A 14,917-nucleotide genomic window follows, 5' to 3' on the forward strand; every position below is an offset into this window, starting at 1 on the left:
CGGCCGCAGCCGCCGCCGCTGCTGCAAACCGGTCTGGCTTCCCCGCAGAGCGCGCGGGGCTAGAACAAGGGGGTGGAGAGAAAAGGGGAAGAGCCTGGGCGGCCGGCGGGCGGGGCCTGCAGCCTCCGGGAGCCGCGGCACTGCGCGCAGCCGGCTCGCCCTGCGCCTCGCTCCCACCCCGGCGCGCGCTGCGCGGGGATCCGCGCCCGACCCGGAGGCGCCGCTGCTTCTCGGCCCCCGGTCCCGAACGCGCCGCTGCCAGCCAGGCTGCGCCGGGTCTCCGAGCCTCCCCGAAGCTGCCGGGTCTCCGGCGGCCCCTGGCTGCTCCGTCTGGCCAGGGACTGCCGGGGGAGGAAGGGGAAAGCGGGGACACACACCGGCCGCGGCGCGCGCGCATTGCACACTCGCAGTCGCGCGCCGCCGCCGCCGCCGAGGCGCGTCCGGGGCGAGTTTGGCCCCGCGGCTGCCGCCCCGGCACCTGCCCGCCCGCGGCGCTGCCCCCGGCCCCGCCCCGCCGCCCCTCCCCGCCGCCCGGCTGCACTGCGCGCCCGCCGCCCGGGGGAAGCAGCAACATCCTCACAACTTGCGGACTGTGGCGCAACTGGTCTCGGCCGCCAAGGCCCCCGACGCTGCCCGGCTGAGGTAAGTTGCCTGCGCGTCTCCGGCGCCTCCCCCAGACCCTCCCCGGCGCCCCACGCTTGGGGGCTCGGCGTGGCTCGCGGACGCCGGCGGGCTCTCTGCCCTCGCACTTTGCCTGTTCCCGCTGTGCTGGGGGTGACGTGGAGGGGGCGCCCGCGGCCACCGAAGTGGGACCTGGGTTCCGCGGGAGCCACGGCGGCGCTTTCCCCACCCGCCGGCCACCGCGTTCCCCCCCGGGCCGCAGTGCCACCCGAGATCACCCTGGGCTCACCCAAGCGGGAGCCCCCGTCCCCAGTCACCCGAGAGCCCACAGACTTTGGCAGTGGAGAGAGGGAAGGAAGGAGAGGGAGTTCTCCCCACCAGCGCCCCAGGCGTTGAACTTGGTAGCCGCCCCCGGCGTTCCTGGAGGGGCTCAGAGTTGCTGTTCTGGCGCGGCCGCGGGACGGAGCAGGTGCGGCGGGCTCCCGGCAAGGTGCAGCGGCGCACTTGGCGCGGCGCCTGCCCCGGCCCGGTCCACGTGACGCGTCCACATCTGGGGCGGGGGCCGAAGTGAGGGGGCGGCGGGGAGGGCGCGCGCCGGGGTCGGACCCGCCGAGCCGGTGCCAGGAGCCATAGAGCTGAGGACAACAAGCGTCGGCTCCTCTCTGCTTCATGCAGATGAGCCTACTGTCATTTCTTGTCCTCCCTCCCCCCTGCCCCGCGCCCCGTGCCGGGCGTGATCCGGTAGAAACCTGTTCCAGACAAGTTGTTTGGGTAGGTTGAGGAATTCTTTCATGCCATCTACTAAAATCAAGGCTCTGAATGAAGAAATGCTAGTTACTCGGGTGTCTTTAAAAGGGACAGGGTCGCGGATCAAAAATACCCCCCCACACCTCTCTGTGACTGTCCGCCTGCTGGAGGCCCCTGCTGCAGGGTGCGTGGCCCTGGAGGGACACGTGGGGCCTCAGGCTGTGTCCCTGTCCTGAGGAGAGGCAGTGGTCCTCACATCCGTACTCCCGAGCGTCGCTTTGGGGGCACCCCTTTTGTCCCTCGGGCGAAGTGTGTCCTCCTGGAGCTTTCTGCCTAGCCCGGCGTTCTGCGGTTGTTGGGTGGAGAGAAAAAGCCGAAGCTTGGCTTTCCTTAGGGCTTTAACAGGTGCAGTAGAACCGGGCTCAGGGAATCTTTGTAGTTCCCAGCTAGGAGACCCTGGGAAAAAGATCGAGCCTTGCCCAGCCGGGTCCACGCCGGTGGGAGGTTGAGTGAGCGTCATGCCTCGTCTGCGGGCTGAGAGAAATGGTGGGTTCTGTGCACGGTGATGCGAGCAGGGGACTTAGCAGGACCGGTGCGAATCGTGCTAAGTCTGAGACTGACGTATGCTGACGTCTGACTTGGGAAGGAAACCTGCAAAGCCCTGCCTGATAGAACCACATCACAGCTTTGTCCAAATTGAGACGACTAGAGGGATTTCTTGGTAATACCTTCCGTTTGCATCAACGTCTTGCAGTCCGGAAGTGCATTTAATTCCCACCATTTAATTCCCACCGTTTCTGAGGGGGATGGGACAGATAATTAACCCCATAATCTCTGGAGGGATGTGAGGTGGCAGCTTCAGGGATTGATCCAGGGAACACGGAGTGGGAGTTAGAGTCATGGCAAGATTGTCTGTGATCGGCCAGTGTCAGTTCTGAACTCATATAAGGTTCTTTGAAGTGGCAGGGATGCTTCTGCGTTGGTGTTGGTCCTCGCAGGCTCACCATTTATTGTTACTCACTATTTTACAGGTGTCAAATTGGTGGTTTTGGAAGGTGGTGGGTTTTCTGAGCTATTGCATTTTAGTGTTTTGAAGACCAGAGCTCAGATGTGCTTGTGTCTCCTCCATGGCTTCTGCCATTGGTGTACTTCTGAGAGCCAGGAGGATGTACCTTGGATACTGCAGGACACAAAGAACTGTCAGGCCTGCTGGCTGGTCACTTGGATTCTAGTTCCAGCAGCACATACGACTGTATGACCTGACCCAAATCATGTCACCTTTGAGTCTCCACTCTCACATGTGAACAAAAAGTTCATGTTAGATAATACATATAATGTAATGTTTACCAGTGTGTGGGTAACCCAGTGGTGCGTTTTCCTTTAAGGTAAGCAGAGGTAGAAAAGTTTTTTGTTTTGTTAAGATGTATTTATTCATTTGAAAGACGAAGTTAGAGAGAGGGAGAGACAGAGGTCTTCCATCCATGGGTCATTCTCCAAATGGCTGGGATGGCGAAGCTGAAGCCCAGGAGCCTAGAACTCCATCCACCAAGCACTCAGGCCATCTTCTGCTGCTTTCCCCAGTACACTAGCAGAGAGCTGGATCAGAAGTGGAGCACCTGGGACTGGAACTGGTGGACATATGGGATGCCAGCACTGCAGGTGGTGGCTTAACCTGCTCTGCCACAATGCTGGCCCCAAGGACAGCTTTTTTTATCCCATGTCAGCTAAAGGCTTTAGTCACCTATTCCACCTTAAATAGTCCTCCCTACTTTGTCACATGCCACTTAATGCAGGGAAAGAGTGACAGGTGCACTTTACCTTTGCATTTCTGTTGAGTATTGCTGTTGTACTGAGGATACTCTGAGAGGCAGGAGTACTTGAAGGTCCACATCAGGGTTTACTTTCCAGGTGTAAACTCATGCTGGTTCCCCCCTGCTCCCCCAGCGTTGTGATGTATGCATAGTAAGTGCTCAGGGAATAGCTGTTGAGTTACTGAAGGAGGTAAATGAAGTCTTTCCAGGGCAAGCATGCTGTGAAACGTGGAAAGCATCTCAGCATGTCCGTTCACGGCATAGGATCATTTACCTGTGACACGTGTGTCCCCTGAAGCTGGCAGGTGCGGGAACCCATTGTCACTCTTTCCTGAGTACACGTCTAATGGAGAGTTTGTCTTCCTACAGGCTGTAGACTCAGGTCACTGGGGTGGTACTCCTGCACGTGACTCCCTCCCTGTTAATTGCTGTTAGTAATGTGCCACTGGCTAAAAGATGCGTTCCTCGAAACTGACTTGTGCCACTTTGTGAAATTGTATGTCTTGAGACGGGAGAAACCACTCCTTTTAAAATAGGGTCTTGAGTCAATTTTGGCAGATGCTAATCCTGGCTGGTGGTTTCAGAGAGGGAACCTAATTAACAAAACCAGCCTAGTTTCTGTTCCCCTTAAGAATCATCTTCTCTTTCCTATATACAGAAAAGTAGTAGTTTTATGTTTGGAAGGATGGTGATAAAATACAATGAATCTTATACACTATGAATAGATCCTGCCTTTTATACTGGGGATCGAGGTATATTTCCTTCTGATAAAGAATTCAAATATTAGCTAACTTTGAAACACACCTTTTATGGGTAAGAAACCTGAAACTTAGCGAGGTAGGTTGACCATGCTCTTGGGGAGCTAGTGGGAGGGCCAGGACTCTGTAGAATTCTTAGGGAATTGATAATCAAGTTTGTGGTAGGAGTTTACTTGTGAAGGCATGTTTTTTACTTTTAGAAATAACCTAATAGTTATTTGAGAGTTCATTTTAACATGATTTATTGTTTATATTTTAAAATTTTCTTATCTGAGCAAATACCATTAAGGAGAAAATATTTGTTTTCATTTGTTCACTCATTCTCTTGGCTTATATACATCTTTTGACTTAGATAAATGCTTTGCCTCACCCAGTGATAAGAGAGAGGGAACAGTTGGAATAGAAACAAAAATGTATGCTGCTTCTCTCAACCTTTCTTCCTTGTAAATACAGCCAGAAGCCAAAGGTGGCCTTGTCATACAGCTGGTAAAGTCATAAATATGTATACATCTAATTTGCATTTGCTGTACTTCTGTTAAATGGTGAGTCAGAACACTTAATATCCTGAAAAATAATGATTTTCTCTGGCTGGAGACTTCATTAGAGCTACTCTGTAGAACACCAAGCCCTAAATGTATTTATTGCCAAATCATGTTTTCTTTGTATCGAGTGCATTAACTGCAGTTGAAAGGAGTCCTTTATTATGTTTTTAGAAGCTGCCTGGTTAGGACTGTACATCATGTAGCTCAGCCATTCGTTTGTGGTTTTATCTACGGAGCGAGATGTGTTAACTTTCTTCTTCTAAATGCTAGGGAAATGGGAGAAGGGGGGAAAAACCTAGTCTTTTGTTACATTTGCTCTGGCTTCTCTTTGCAAATCGGCTTTAAACCTCAATTTGGGATGAAATGTTTGAGATGTTATGTCGTAAATTGTTGGCTGCCTTTGGCAATGAGTGTTATTCAGTGGGATCCTTATAGGAAAGATGAGGCTTTGGAAAACAGCCTTGATTTTGTATGTTCTGGGCCTAAATACAGGTACTTGTGTACAGCTTCATCAGAGTGGTACGGAGGAGATGCTAGCATGGAAAAACACAGGAGGCTTGCTAATATTGGCTCGCACTTGGGTAGATTGGAAGCATAGTCATGGGGACATGGTTGCCTGTGCAATCAGCTGACAGTGCCTTGGTATTGTCATTTGAAGTTGAAACAAGCCCACACTCGAATGAACAACCACATAAAGTGTGTGTTCTTGCAACAAGTCTTCTGTATTGTCTAAGAGGCTGAATAAACAATGGTGTGCAGTATACCATGGGGAGTTTATATAATGGGTGAACAATGAGTTTTGAGACTGATTTTCTCTGGTATTTTTGGAAACTCAGTTATGAAAGTGCAATAAAATAGAAAGTACTGCATGGTTAGTGTTGCTGCCACTTTAAGAATGGGGGCGTGTGTGCTTTCAGTGGGAGCCCAGGCAGGGCTGGAGTTGCAAATACAGGGAGCCTAGGAGGTATAATTACCTTGAATTGGAAGCAGAGTTCAGAGACAGGACTGTGGAAAGTTTATCCATTCTGTCAGAACAAAGGTGATGTTTAAGCCTTCACCAGCGAGTAATGCTGAGTAAGGTGTTTGAGGAGGAGGGTCAAGGTATAGGTAGCTTTAAAAATGTGTTTCTTTGCTTCAGAGGCAGATGGGCACGAGAAAGGTGATGGATTCCACAGGTTGCACACATTTAATATACATCTTAAAAAACAACAACAACAACAACAACAACAACTCAGTCCTCCAGCATGATCATTTGGTAATAAAGGAAACAAAACCAACAGCGATTAGCAAATATTCTGACCTCCTTGAGGGAGTGGCAAGCTCATCCTAGATGCTTAACCAGTGTTTGTGTCTGGGAAAGGTTAGGCAGCCAGCTTTATTTATATTTCTTTTCTTGGAACGTAGCCCTGTGTCTGGCAAATGGTGAATTTCAATAAATGTGTGGTGAGCAATTTATGTATCCAAATTAATTTTGCTCTGCAAAATCTTGGGATGTTCTATAATTTTTATGATGGTATTTGTTTTCTGAACCATTTTAGAGACATCAGGTAGGTCGGTAGGCAGTTGTTTCAATAATTTATAGTGGTCTGTTTTTTGGTCATGAATAATGTTTGTTCACAAGACTCCAAACTTTTTTAACCAATGTACCTAGGATTAATTTTTACTTATTTTTCTTCTTTGGCAGGAAGAATATTCTAAATATGAAATAAATTCTAGTTTTCTCCCAGAAATGGTCACCAACAGCCAGAGCTGGGCTGAGCCAAAGCCAGGAGCCAGGAGCTTCTTCTGGTTCTCCCACTTGGGTTATAGGGACCTAAGCACTTGGGCCATTTTCTGCTGCTTTCCCAGGCTACTATCAGGGAGCTAGGTGGGAAATAGAGCAGCCAGGACTCGAACTGGTGCCTGTATGGGACGTTGGCACCACAGTCAGAGGCTTAACCTACTATGTCACAGCGCCTGCCCCAAAGGGCCACAATGACTTGGGCAGAGCCAGGCTGAAGCCAGGAACCTGGAACTCCATCTGGATCTCCTATGTGTGTGCAGGGGCTCAAGCACTCGGGCCATCTGCTGCTGCTTTCCCAGGCACAGGATTTCCCAGGGAGCTGGATTGGAAGTGGAGCTGCCAGGACTCTAACCGGCACTGGTATGGGATGCAGGTGTCACAGGCTATGGCTTAACCTGCTTCACCACAACACTGGCCCTTGGAAAATGTATTTTTAATGCACCCAGAGTGACTTCACCTGAGTTTGGCTCAGGGTACCCAGAAAAGAATGGACTTTAAGCCTCTTTAAGTTAATCAGCCTGAATATCACCTCCCTGATCATCAACCAGAACTTTGCTCCATAAATTTGTTCCACGTTTTACAATGGATACTTCCAGATTTAGTAATTCATTTGTTTTTCTGTTATCTATGTTCAAACTTATATTCAACCAAAGATTATAAGCTCCTTAGGGGCAGAGGTCACTGTCCTTTAACATGGCTTCTTTGGTGTTTGGTACACAGCAGCTGCTTAGTGACTATTTAAATGCCTTGGTTCCTTCTGTCTTGCTGAGGTGAAGTGGGTACCAGTCAGTCCGCTCAAGCTCAGGTGGTTAAGCTGTGAAGACAGCACTTCAGCATTAGCTCTGGCCCCTCCATTAGAATGACACCGGCTGTCCAGGAGGAGGAAGGCTTCTTGAAGGGAAATAATTCTGGCATGATTGTGAATGAAGCACTGCTTCTATTTCAATAGTGATTCCTTTCATATACTCAAAAATGAGTTGTAGAAAACCAATAGGTGGAAATTATCAAGCATGAAACAAAATATTCCCAAACTGTTAAAATAGGCTCTAAAAGTACTCAGATAATAAGCATGTATAATTTCTGGTTAAGACATTTGGGTAGGCCAGCGCCATAGCTCACTTGGTTAATCCTCCACCAGCGGCGCCAGCATCCCATATGGGCGCCGGGTTCTAGTCCCAGTTGCGGCGCCAGATTCTGTCCTGGTTGCCCCTCTTCCAGTCCAGCTCTCTGCTGTGGCCCGGGAGGGCAGTGGAGGATGGCCCAAGTGCTTGGGTGCCTGCACCCGCGTGGGAGACCAGGAGGAAGCACCTGGCTCCTGGCTTCGGATTGGCACAGCACCGGCCATAGCAGCCATTTGGGGAGTGAACCAACGGAAGGAAGACCTTTCTCTCTGTCTCTCTCTCTCACTGTCTAACTCTGTCAAAAAAAAAAAAAAAAAAAAAAAAAAAAAGAAGACACTTGGATAGTTACCAGTTGTGTCCTCATATGCTGCTGCTGATCCAGCTTCCTGTTAATGCATCCTTGTAGGCAGCAGATAATGGGTCCCTGCCTCCCATGTGGAAGACCCAGATGGGGTTCTGGGTTCCTGACTGTGGCCCGGCCCAGCCCTGGCTGTTGTAGCCATTTAGGGAATGAACCAGAGTCCGGAAGATCGATCGTTGGAAGATGCCTTGGTGGTAATAAGAAGGCAAAAATCCTGTGACTGCTCACATAGTTCTCAATTTGTGTTTTCTTCCAACATCAAATATATTAATACTGTAGTACCACTGAGGGAGACAGGCTGTGGTTCTTAGAGTGTGGTTCTTGGGCCAGCGGTGTCAGCATCACCTGGGAACTTACTAGAAATGCAGATTCTCATACTCTACTCCAGCCACCACATGGACAACTCTCTGATGGGCTTAGCAGTCAGTGCCAGCAGGCCTCTGGGACTCTGATACATTCGACACAGACAGTAAATGTGAAATCTCTTGATTGAAGTATAAGCTGCCTGAAGTGTTCCAAATTCCCAGAGTGTTCAGATGTGTAGGGAGTGTGTGCTCCCTCTGTCTGCTCCATCAGAATTAGGAGGGCGAGAAATGAGAAATTGTCTGCTAGTCTTGACTTTTCTTAGAACTGTGTAGATCATGAGAAGACAAATTCTAGACTGAGTATTAGAGCTTTAGATAATAGATAAGAAAGCTGTGAGAGTCCCTGACCCTGCCATGTGATGGATACTCCCGGGACTGAGAGATACGTCACAGGATGTGGCTGACACCTGCTCTGTGTATGACTTGGGTTTGGAATTTGCTTCAACAGGCCATCAGATGGAGGAGGCGCTGCAGGAGCTAGTGGTTGTTGAGGGAGAGAAAACAGTGGTTTCCTCACAGTACTCAGAATCAAGTCAATTTGGTGCACTAGCTCTTCTTGGACCCATTGGCCCAGACTGTGCTAGGAGTTAAGTAAGAGGTATGCTGAAAAGCGTGAGCATGGTCCTGGCTGTCAGGGAGGCTGACTTTTCTGGGAGCTTCCTGTGTTTTGAGCACTTTTCAAGTGCTGTTTCTTCTCATCTTCACAGTGTGCCTGCACAGTGGTTGGCAGCATCCTCACTGGTAGAGAAGAGAGTGGACACTTGGTCCCCTTGGTGTAACTTGCTCCTGAGCACAGAGCCAGTAACAGGTGGTGGCTAAGGTTCTAGCCTTGGCTTTTCTGATTTTAAATGTCACACACTTTTTCTCCATTTCATGTTTTGCAACAAGAGCTTGTAAAAGGACAGTCATAGGTGAATCTCATCTATATCTCCCGCCTCAGCCTTGTGCTTGGATATCCCAGATTTTGCATGCCCAAGACCAGAATCGTAATTGTTCTTTTCTGCATGCTTGGTACCCTTGCAGGTTCCCAGCTCTCTGGTGCACACCACTAGCCACCAGGTAGCTCTGTTCTTTTCACCCACTGCATGTGATCCACTTTCTACTGATACTGCTTCTTGAATGTCTGCTCCACCTCATTCTCATCGTGTCTGTGGATTTCATCGTAGTCCAGCCTTTGATCTGTCTTCTGGACGTTAGCCAGAGCCTCCTTGGTCTCCTGCATCCACTCTGACCCTCCTCTAATCCATCAGCAGTATTGCAACCAGAGTGTGACATGACTGGAGGGGACCCAAAACTCTGCTGGCCGGGTCTCTTCCAGTTCCTAGCCAAGCCCTCACAGAAGCATACAGATTCTGGCCCCTCGGATTCTCCAGATTGGGGAGAACTCTTGCACAGCCTCTGAGGGTTTGTCCCTTCGAGTAGCTCTGCCATTTGGCTCTCCTGGCGTGCAGGCAGGTCTGTACTCCTAACTACGATCAGCTGCTCTTAGAGGCACAGGAGAAAAACTTGAGTGGGGCCCCAGGGACTTGACCAGCCATACCCCCAAAACAAGAGAGCCCTGGGAATCCCTGAGTTGTACTTAATCATTCTAACCAGGAACCAGGGACCTCTGCCACCAACCATAGTTGCTTATGCACTGGGTTTGAGTGCCCTCCCAGTGTCACATTTGTGGTCACCTGTGGCGGAGACAGGCTGCATTTACAGGCTAGGCATAAAATCTGACCTTTCCCCAAAGGATGTTTGTCTCTGGCCCTTTGCTGTGGCTTATCCTGGCAGCTTTGGGGAGAAGGTGGTATTTCTTTGCACAACTGGTGGGATCAATAAAGAAGCATAGCTTGCAATCCTTTCTTTGTGCACTTGCTCATAGTAGGAAACTATGAAGTAGATGGAGGAAATCTTCCGAACTGTAAGGGGAGGGGCACGTCTGGATCCGTCTCATCTTCTCATTTGACCTGAGTACAGACCCAGACCATTGACGTGATTCCAGGGTCTTCCTGCCGCTGCACTCTCAGGTCCACCACTCTGTCCTCACTAACCGCTGTGCAGCCGCCTCCCTGTACCAAGCACATGCCAGCTCCTGACGCTTCAGCCCACCTATGCTCCCTGTGGGGTGCTCTTCATGTTGGCTGGGCATGCTGAGGTCAACTCTGAAGTTCCTCGTGGAAGCAGGCCTTCTCCACCTACGCCTGTCCAGGACAGGGCCGACAGCCCGCTCTTGGGCAAGGTCCTTCGGGATGGCGTGGCTTCTCCGTCTCCCCAGCAGACCCTCAGCAGCGGGAGGCAGAGTTCACTGAGCAAGCAGCTTTCTGCTTGCAACCCCGTCTGTCAGCAAGACATCAACACGCAGGGGTTTTCTTGAATAACGAAGTTGGTGAATGTCAGGCCGTTCACCTTTTACCAAATCCTTTTTGTAAATTTTGAGTGAAGAGAGGAAGTGCCCAGAGATTATGAGTGAACCGCCTTACATCGCTCTTCGTGCCTGTGGACTTTTACTGTTTTTGTGAATGCCTGATCCTGCAGCTGTGGCTCTCAGTGTTCCCATAATGGCTCCTGCAGGTATTATCCCCAGGAAAGTCAGCCTCGGTCATCAGAGACAATGTTCCTGCAAGGACCCCTAAGCTATTTGCCTATGCAGTTGAAACGGGGTGAATGAACTGTCTGGCTTTTGGGAGCTAAGATAGAAGGAATAGTTTCTGTCAATATCTTTTTGTCCTTCTGAATTTTGAACCCTATTTGTGAATTATTCATCTAAAGATTTAAGACTACAAAAGTAAAAGAGGGGTTGGTGCTGTGGCAGTGGGTAAAGCTACCGTCTGTAGCATTGGCATCCAGTTTGGGCACCGGTTTGAGTCCCAGCTGCTCCATGTCTGATCCAGCTCACTGCTAATGTGCCTGGGAAAGCAGCAGAGGATGACCAATTGCTTGGGCCCCTGCACCCACGTGGGAGACCTGGATGAAGCACCTGGCTCCTGGCTTCAGTCAAGCCTAGCCCTGGCCATTGTGGCCAGTTGGGGAGTAAACCAGCAGATGGAAGATTGATCTTCTCTCTCCCTGACCCTCCCTCCCCTTCTCTCCCTTTCAAATAAATACAATCTTTAAAAAAAATAAAAGCAAAAGGAAGGAAGGTATAACAAGAAATGTGAGGTGATAGGAGTGATTGCTATTTAGAGAAAAGGGGATGCAGTTCAAGGGAAAGTTGTCCTAAACATGTTCCGTGTCTTCAAGGGTACAGTCAGTTGCTTCTGACTTGCTCTGTACGTCTGTGGAGAATTGTGCAGTTTCTGCTTCAAGAGGATTCCATACTGTAAAACTTGACTTAAAAATGTTTTCCTGGGTACTGTTGCTGTGGCCTAGTGAGTAAAGCCGCTGCCTGCAACACCGGCATCCCATATGTCTCGGCTGCTCTGTTTCTGATCCAGCTCCCTGCTAATGGCCCGAGAAAGCAGCAGCAGAAGGCCCAAGTGTTTGGGTTCCTGCCATCCACGTGGGAGACCTGGATGAAGTTCCTGGCTCTTGGCTTCTGCCTCGTGCAGTACTGGTCATTGCAACCATCTGGGAAGTGAACTAACAGAAGGAAGATCTCTCTGTCTCTCTCCCTCTCTCTCTGTCTATAATTATGAGTTTCAAAATAAATCTTTTTTTAATTTTTAAAATTTTTTATAAGATTTATTTATTTGCCTGACCTTCCCCATCAGAAAATACATGCAACCTAAAGAATTATATAACCTAGTTATTTAATAAAGAACTTGTTGAGGAAGGAGTGAGCTGGGCGTTGAAGCAGTCTGTTTGATGATCTACAAATGCTTGGGACGCAATAAGAGACAGGGTTGTAGAATCCTATGGAACCTGGTTAATATAAGTGGACCTAAATGCTTGCCTTTAATCTTTGCACATAGTTTTTTGGGTTACCTAATCATAGAGGTCCTGGCTTCTAGTACTATCACATTGGGGTTTAGGATTTCAACATGAATTTTGGGGGTACACAAATATTCAATCCTTTGCATAACCTTTTATGGCTAGGTCAGTGCCCTGTAAGGAATGCATTCTGTGTTGGAACCCAGTGTATATATAGATACATAAAAAGTATAATCAAAAGTTCCATGATAGAACACAGAATGACGCTGCGTGAGATGTTCTCTGTTCCTTTCTGATACATTCTCTCCCACCTCCAACCTCTACCAAATGCTGGTCATGGTTGACGGAATTGATTTTAATCCCTGGTAGAAGGCAGAGATGTGCCATTTAGAAAGCATGAATCAGATCTGTTGTCCCCTCCAGGGCCACCTGTGCCTGTGTTCGTGCACTTCCTGGGGACCTGACCCTGGCTCCACAGCTAGTGTTCATTGCGCTCCTATGCTGTCGTGAGGGTTGGGAGTTACCAGCCACCTAACTAGTCCTCTGGGAGACTTCATTTTTGTCACAAAGGGCTGAGAGAGCTTGGGGAGCAGGCACTCGATAGAATTTGGAGTTGAAGAGTGAGTCATAAGGCTGCCTTCTCCGTCATACAGGACAGGTGAGTATCATTAATGAAACATGGTTTGACACAAAGCTAATGCCTTTTTCAAATACTGCTCACCCTGAAGTTCATATTAATTTATTTTAGGATGAACCTGCATAGTGTAAGAAGCAAAATCCTCATCCTAAAACTGTGTCCACACAGTTTGACAGTGTGTCATTGTATCTGCCTGAAATTCATGCAGACTCCCATTACAGTTGGCTGCCCAAGCGCAGAATGGAAGGGGCTCAGAGCGGGGAACTCCCGGTCACTCAGAACCTCTGGGCAGCTTGTTTTACTTCTAGAATAAATGCCCTGATTGCTAACGGCTTGCTTGTCCTCTGGGGTGCCAACGTTTTGAGGGCCAATTTTGTAATAGCCAATTGACAAAAAGTTATCAGTTTTCCCCAATTCTTTAAAACACTATACAGAACTGAATGTGTCTCTGGTGTAATAAAGTGATCGGCTTAGGATCCGTTTGGGGATGTAAGGCTCTTTGTCCTGCACCGAGTGGCCCTGCTGGTCTCTTTTTGACACTCTGTCTTTTCTTGATTTTTTTGGAGGGTAGGGGCAGTAATGCTGGTGATGCTGTTTGTGTGGTTTTTGCAGTGAGACCCCTGTCACTCATCTGTTGTGATCTTGGGAACCAGACAACTCCATAGTCTGAATTGTAGTTCCCAAACAGACTTTGAAATGTGTATTAAAAAAAAAAAAAAAAGGCAACAAAAGGAGTGTTTTGAGGGACGATCTCAAGAGTTCTGTTTGTAAAGCCAGCAAGCTTGTGTTCTTCATCTTTCCCTTGGTTCTTTGGCCAATAGCCTGCCTTCTTTACACCCAGTTTTGGGCTACTCAGATAAATAAAGTGCTCCTATCTTAGACTGAGAAAGGCATGGTTTCTTTTTTCATTCTAAAATAGTTATCCTGTGTTTATTACATTATGTACATCTAAGCAGGATTCCATAGACTTTCATTTAAACCAAACATAGTGGTAATTATTTATGCATCTTCAGTAGTTTGTGCCTTTAGAGGCTGCTGCTCACCAGAGGTATTTTTCTTTCTCTTGGAAAAATTGCATAGAAAAATTGCTCCAATTTTCCTGATTTCCACATTCTCTTGGGAAACAAACTTTAATACCTGCAATAAAATAAGGAAGGTGCATCATGAAAAATTAACATATTTTTAATGAGTGATGTGACCCAGACTGCTCCTCAGCTTATGAAGTCATTAGATGAAAACAAACAGTGGTGTCATTGCTTGGGCAAGCTGTATGTAAATGATACACCTTGATTGTATTTCTCAAGAGGTATACTTTAGACAGGGTGGCAAAGGTTTATGGAAGACAGAGCACATGGGAAATCATGCTCTCATGCCAAAGGTTAAGAGAGAAACATGACTTTGGTTTATGTGTTTGTGTGAGACAGCCTGGACCTCCGGCGGGTGTGCGGTTGGGCTTCCTTATTTAGTTGAGCAGTTTCTCAGAAGCGCTCTTTCCTACTTGGCGGTTTGTAATGTCAACATGATACATCATTTCATTTTGTGTAAACTTTATACGAGGAATAGTCATTTTGACATCTGTCAAAAGACTTATGGGAGCATTTTGGAGCTGAGTGTGAAGTATCCTATAAGTGTGCCTAACAGCTTTAGAAATGATCGTCAATTTCTTCATATGTTTGTCCTGTTCCCATTTTCCAACACCTACAGCAGTGTCCAGCACAAAGATGACCCCGATTCACATTTGTTAAATGAATGAATGAATTCATTCTTAAACTCTGTCTGTGAATTCTTAAGCTGTTGCTATTTTTTCTTCAATTTCCTGGCTCCCTCTTCCTTTTTAACAATTTCGACAGACCTGGCCACTGTGCTTTTACCTTTTTAAAAACTCCATCTCTCTCTCCTTTCCAAAATTCTAAGTTTTCATCCAAAATACCCTCATTCTTCTTACCTGTGTTGGAGATTTTAGCCGTCTTTTGGTGTTGCTCATCCCTGTATCTGTGCAGCTACTGATTTTCAGGAAGCATTCCTAGGGGCTGAGGTTGTGGTACAGTGGCATAAGCCACTGTGGGCGATGCCAGCGTTCCATTATCAGAGGGTGGACTTGAGTCCTGGCTGCTGAGCTTCTGATCCAGCTTCCTGTTAATGCACCTAGGAAGGCAATGCATTGCCACCCATGTGGGAGACCCAGCTGAAGTTGTTGGCTTCTGGTTTTGGCCTGGCCCCTAACTTAGCTATTATAGCTATTTTGGGGAGTGTATTAGTGGATGGAAGATCTCTGTCTCTTCTCCCTCTGTTCTGTTGCTCTGCCTTTCAAATAAA

At 48.3% G+C, this 14,917-nt stretch overlaps 1 protein-coding gene across 2 annotated transcripts in view; it reads left to right on the forward strand.

Moving 5' to 3' along the window:
• The first annotated feature begins 539 nt into the window (after positions 1-539).
• Positions 540-14,917, forward strand: part of PIP5K1B (phosphatidylinositol-4-phosphate 5-kinase type 1 beta) — a 324,487-nt gene continuing 310,109 nt past the window's right edge. For both annotated transcript variants that reach the window (XM_062207066.1, XM_062207065.1), the window contains exon 1: positions 540-642. The gene's annotated coding sequence lies outside the window, so the exon portion shown is untranslated. The remainder of the gene's footprint in view (positions 643-14,917) is intronic.

This window comes from Lepus europaeus, chromosome 12, assembly GCF_033115175.1.
Source record: "Lepus europaeus isolate LE1 chromosome 12, mLepTim1.pri, whole genome shotgun sequence".
Lineage (NCBI taxonomy): Eukaryota > Metazoa > Chordata > Mammalia > Lagomorpha > Leporidae > Lepus > Lepus europaeus.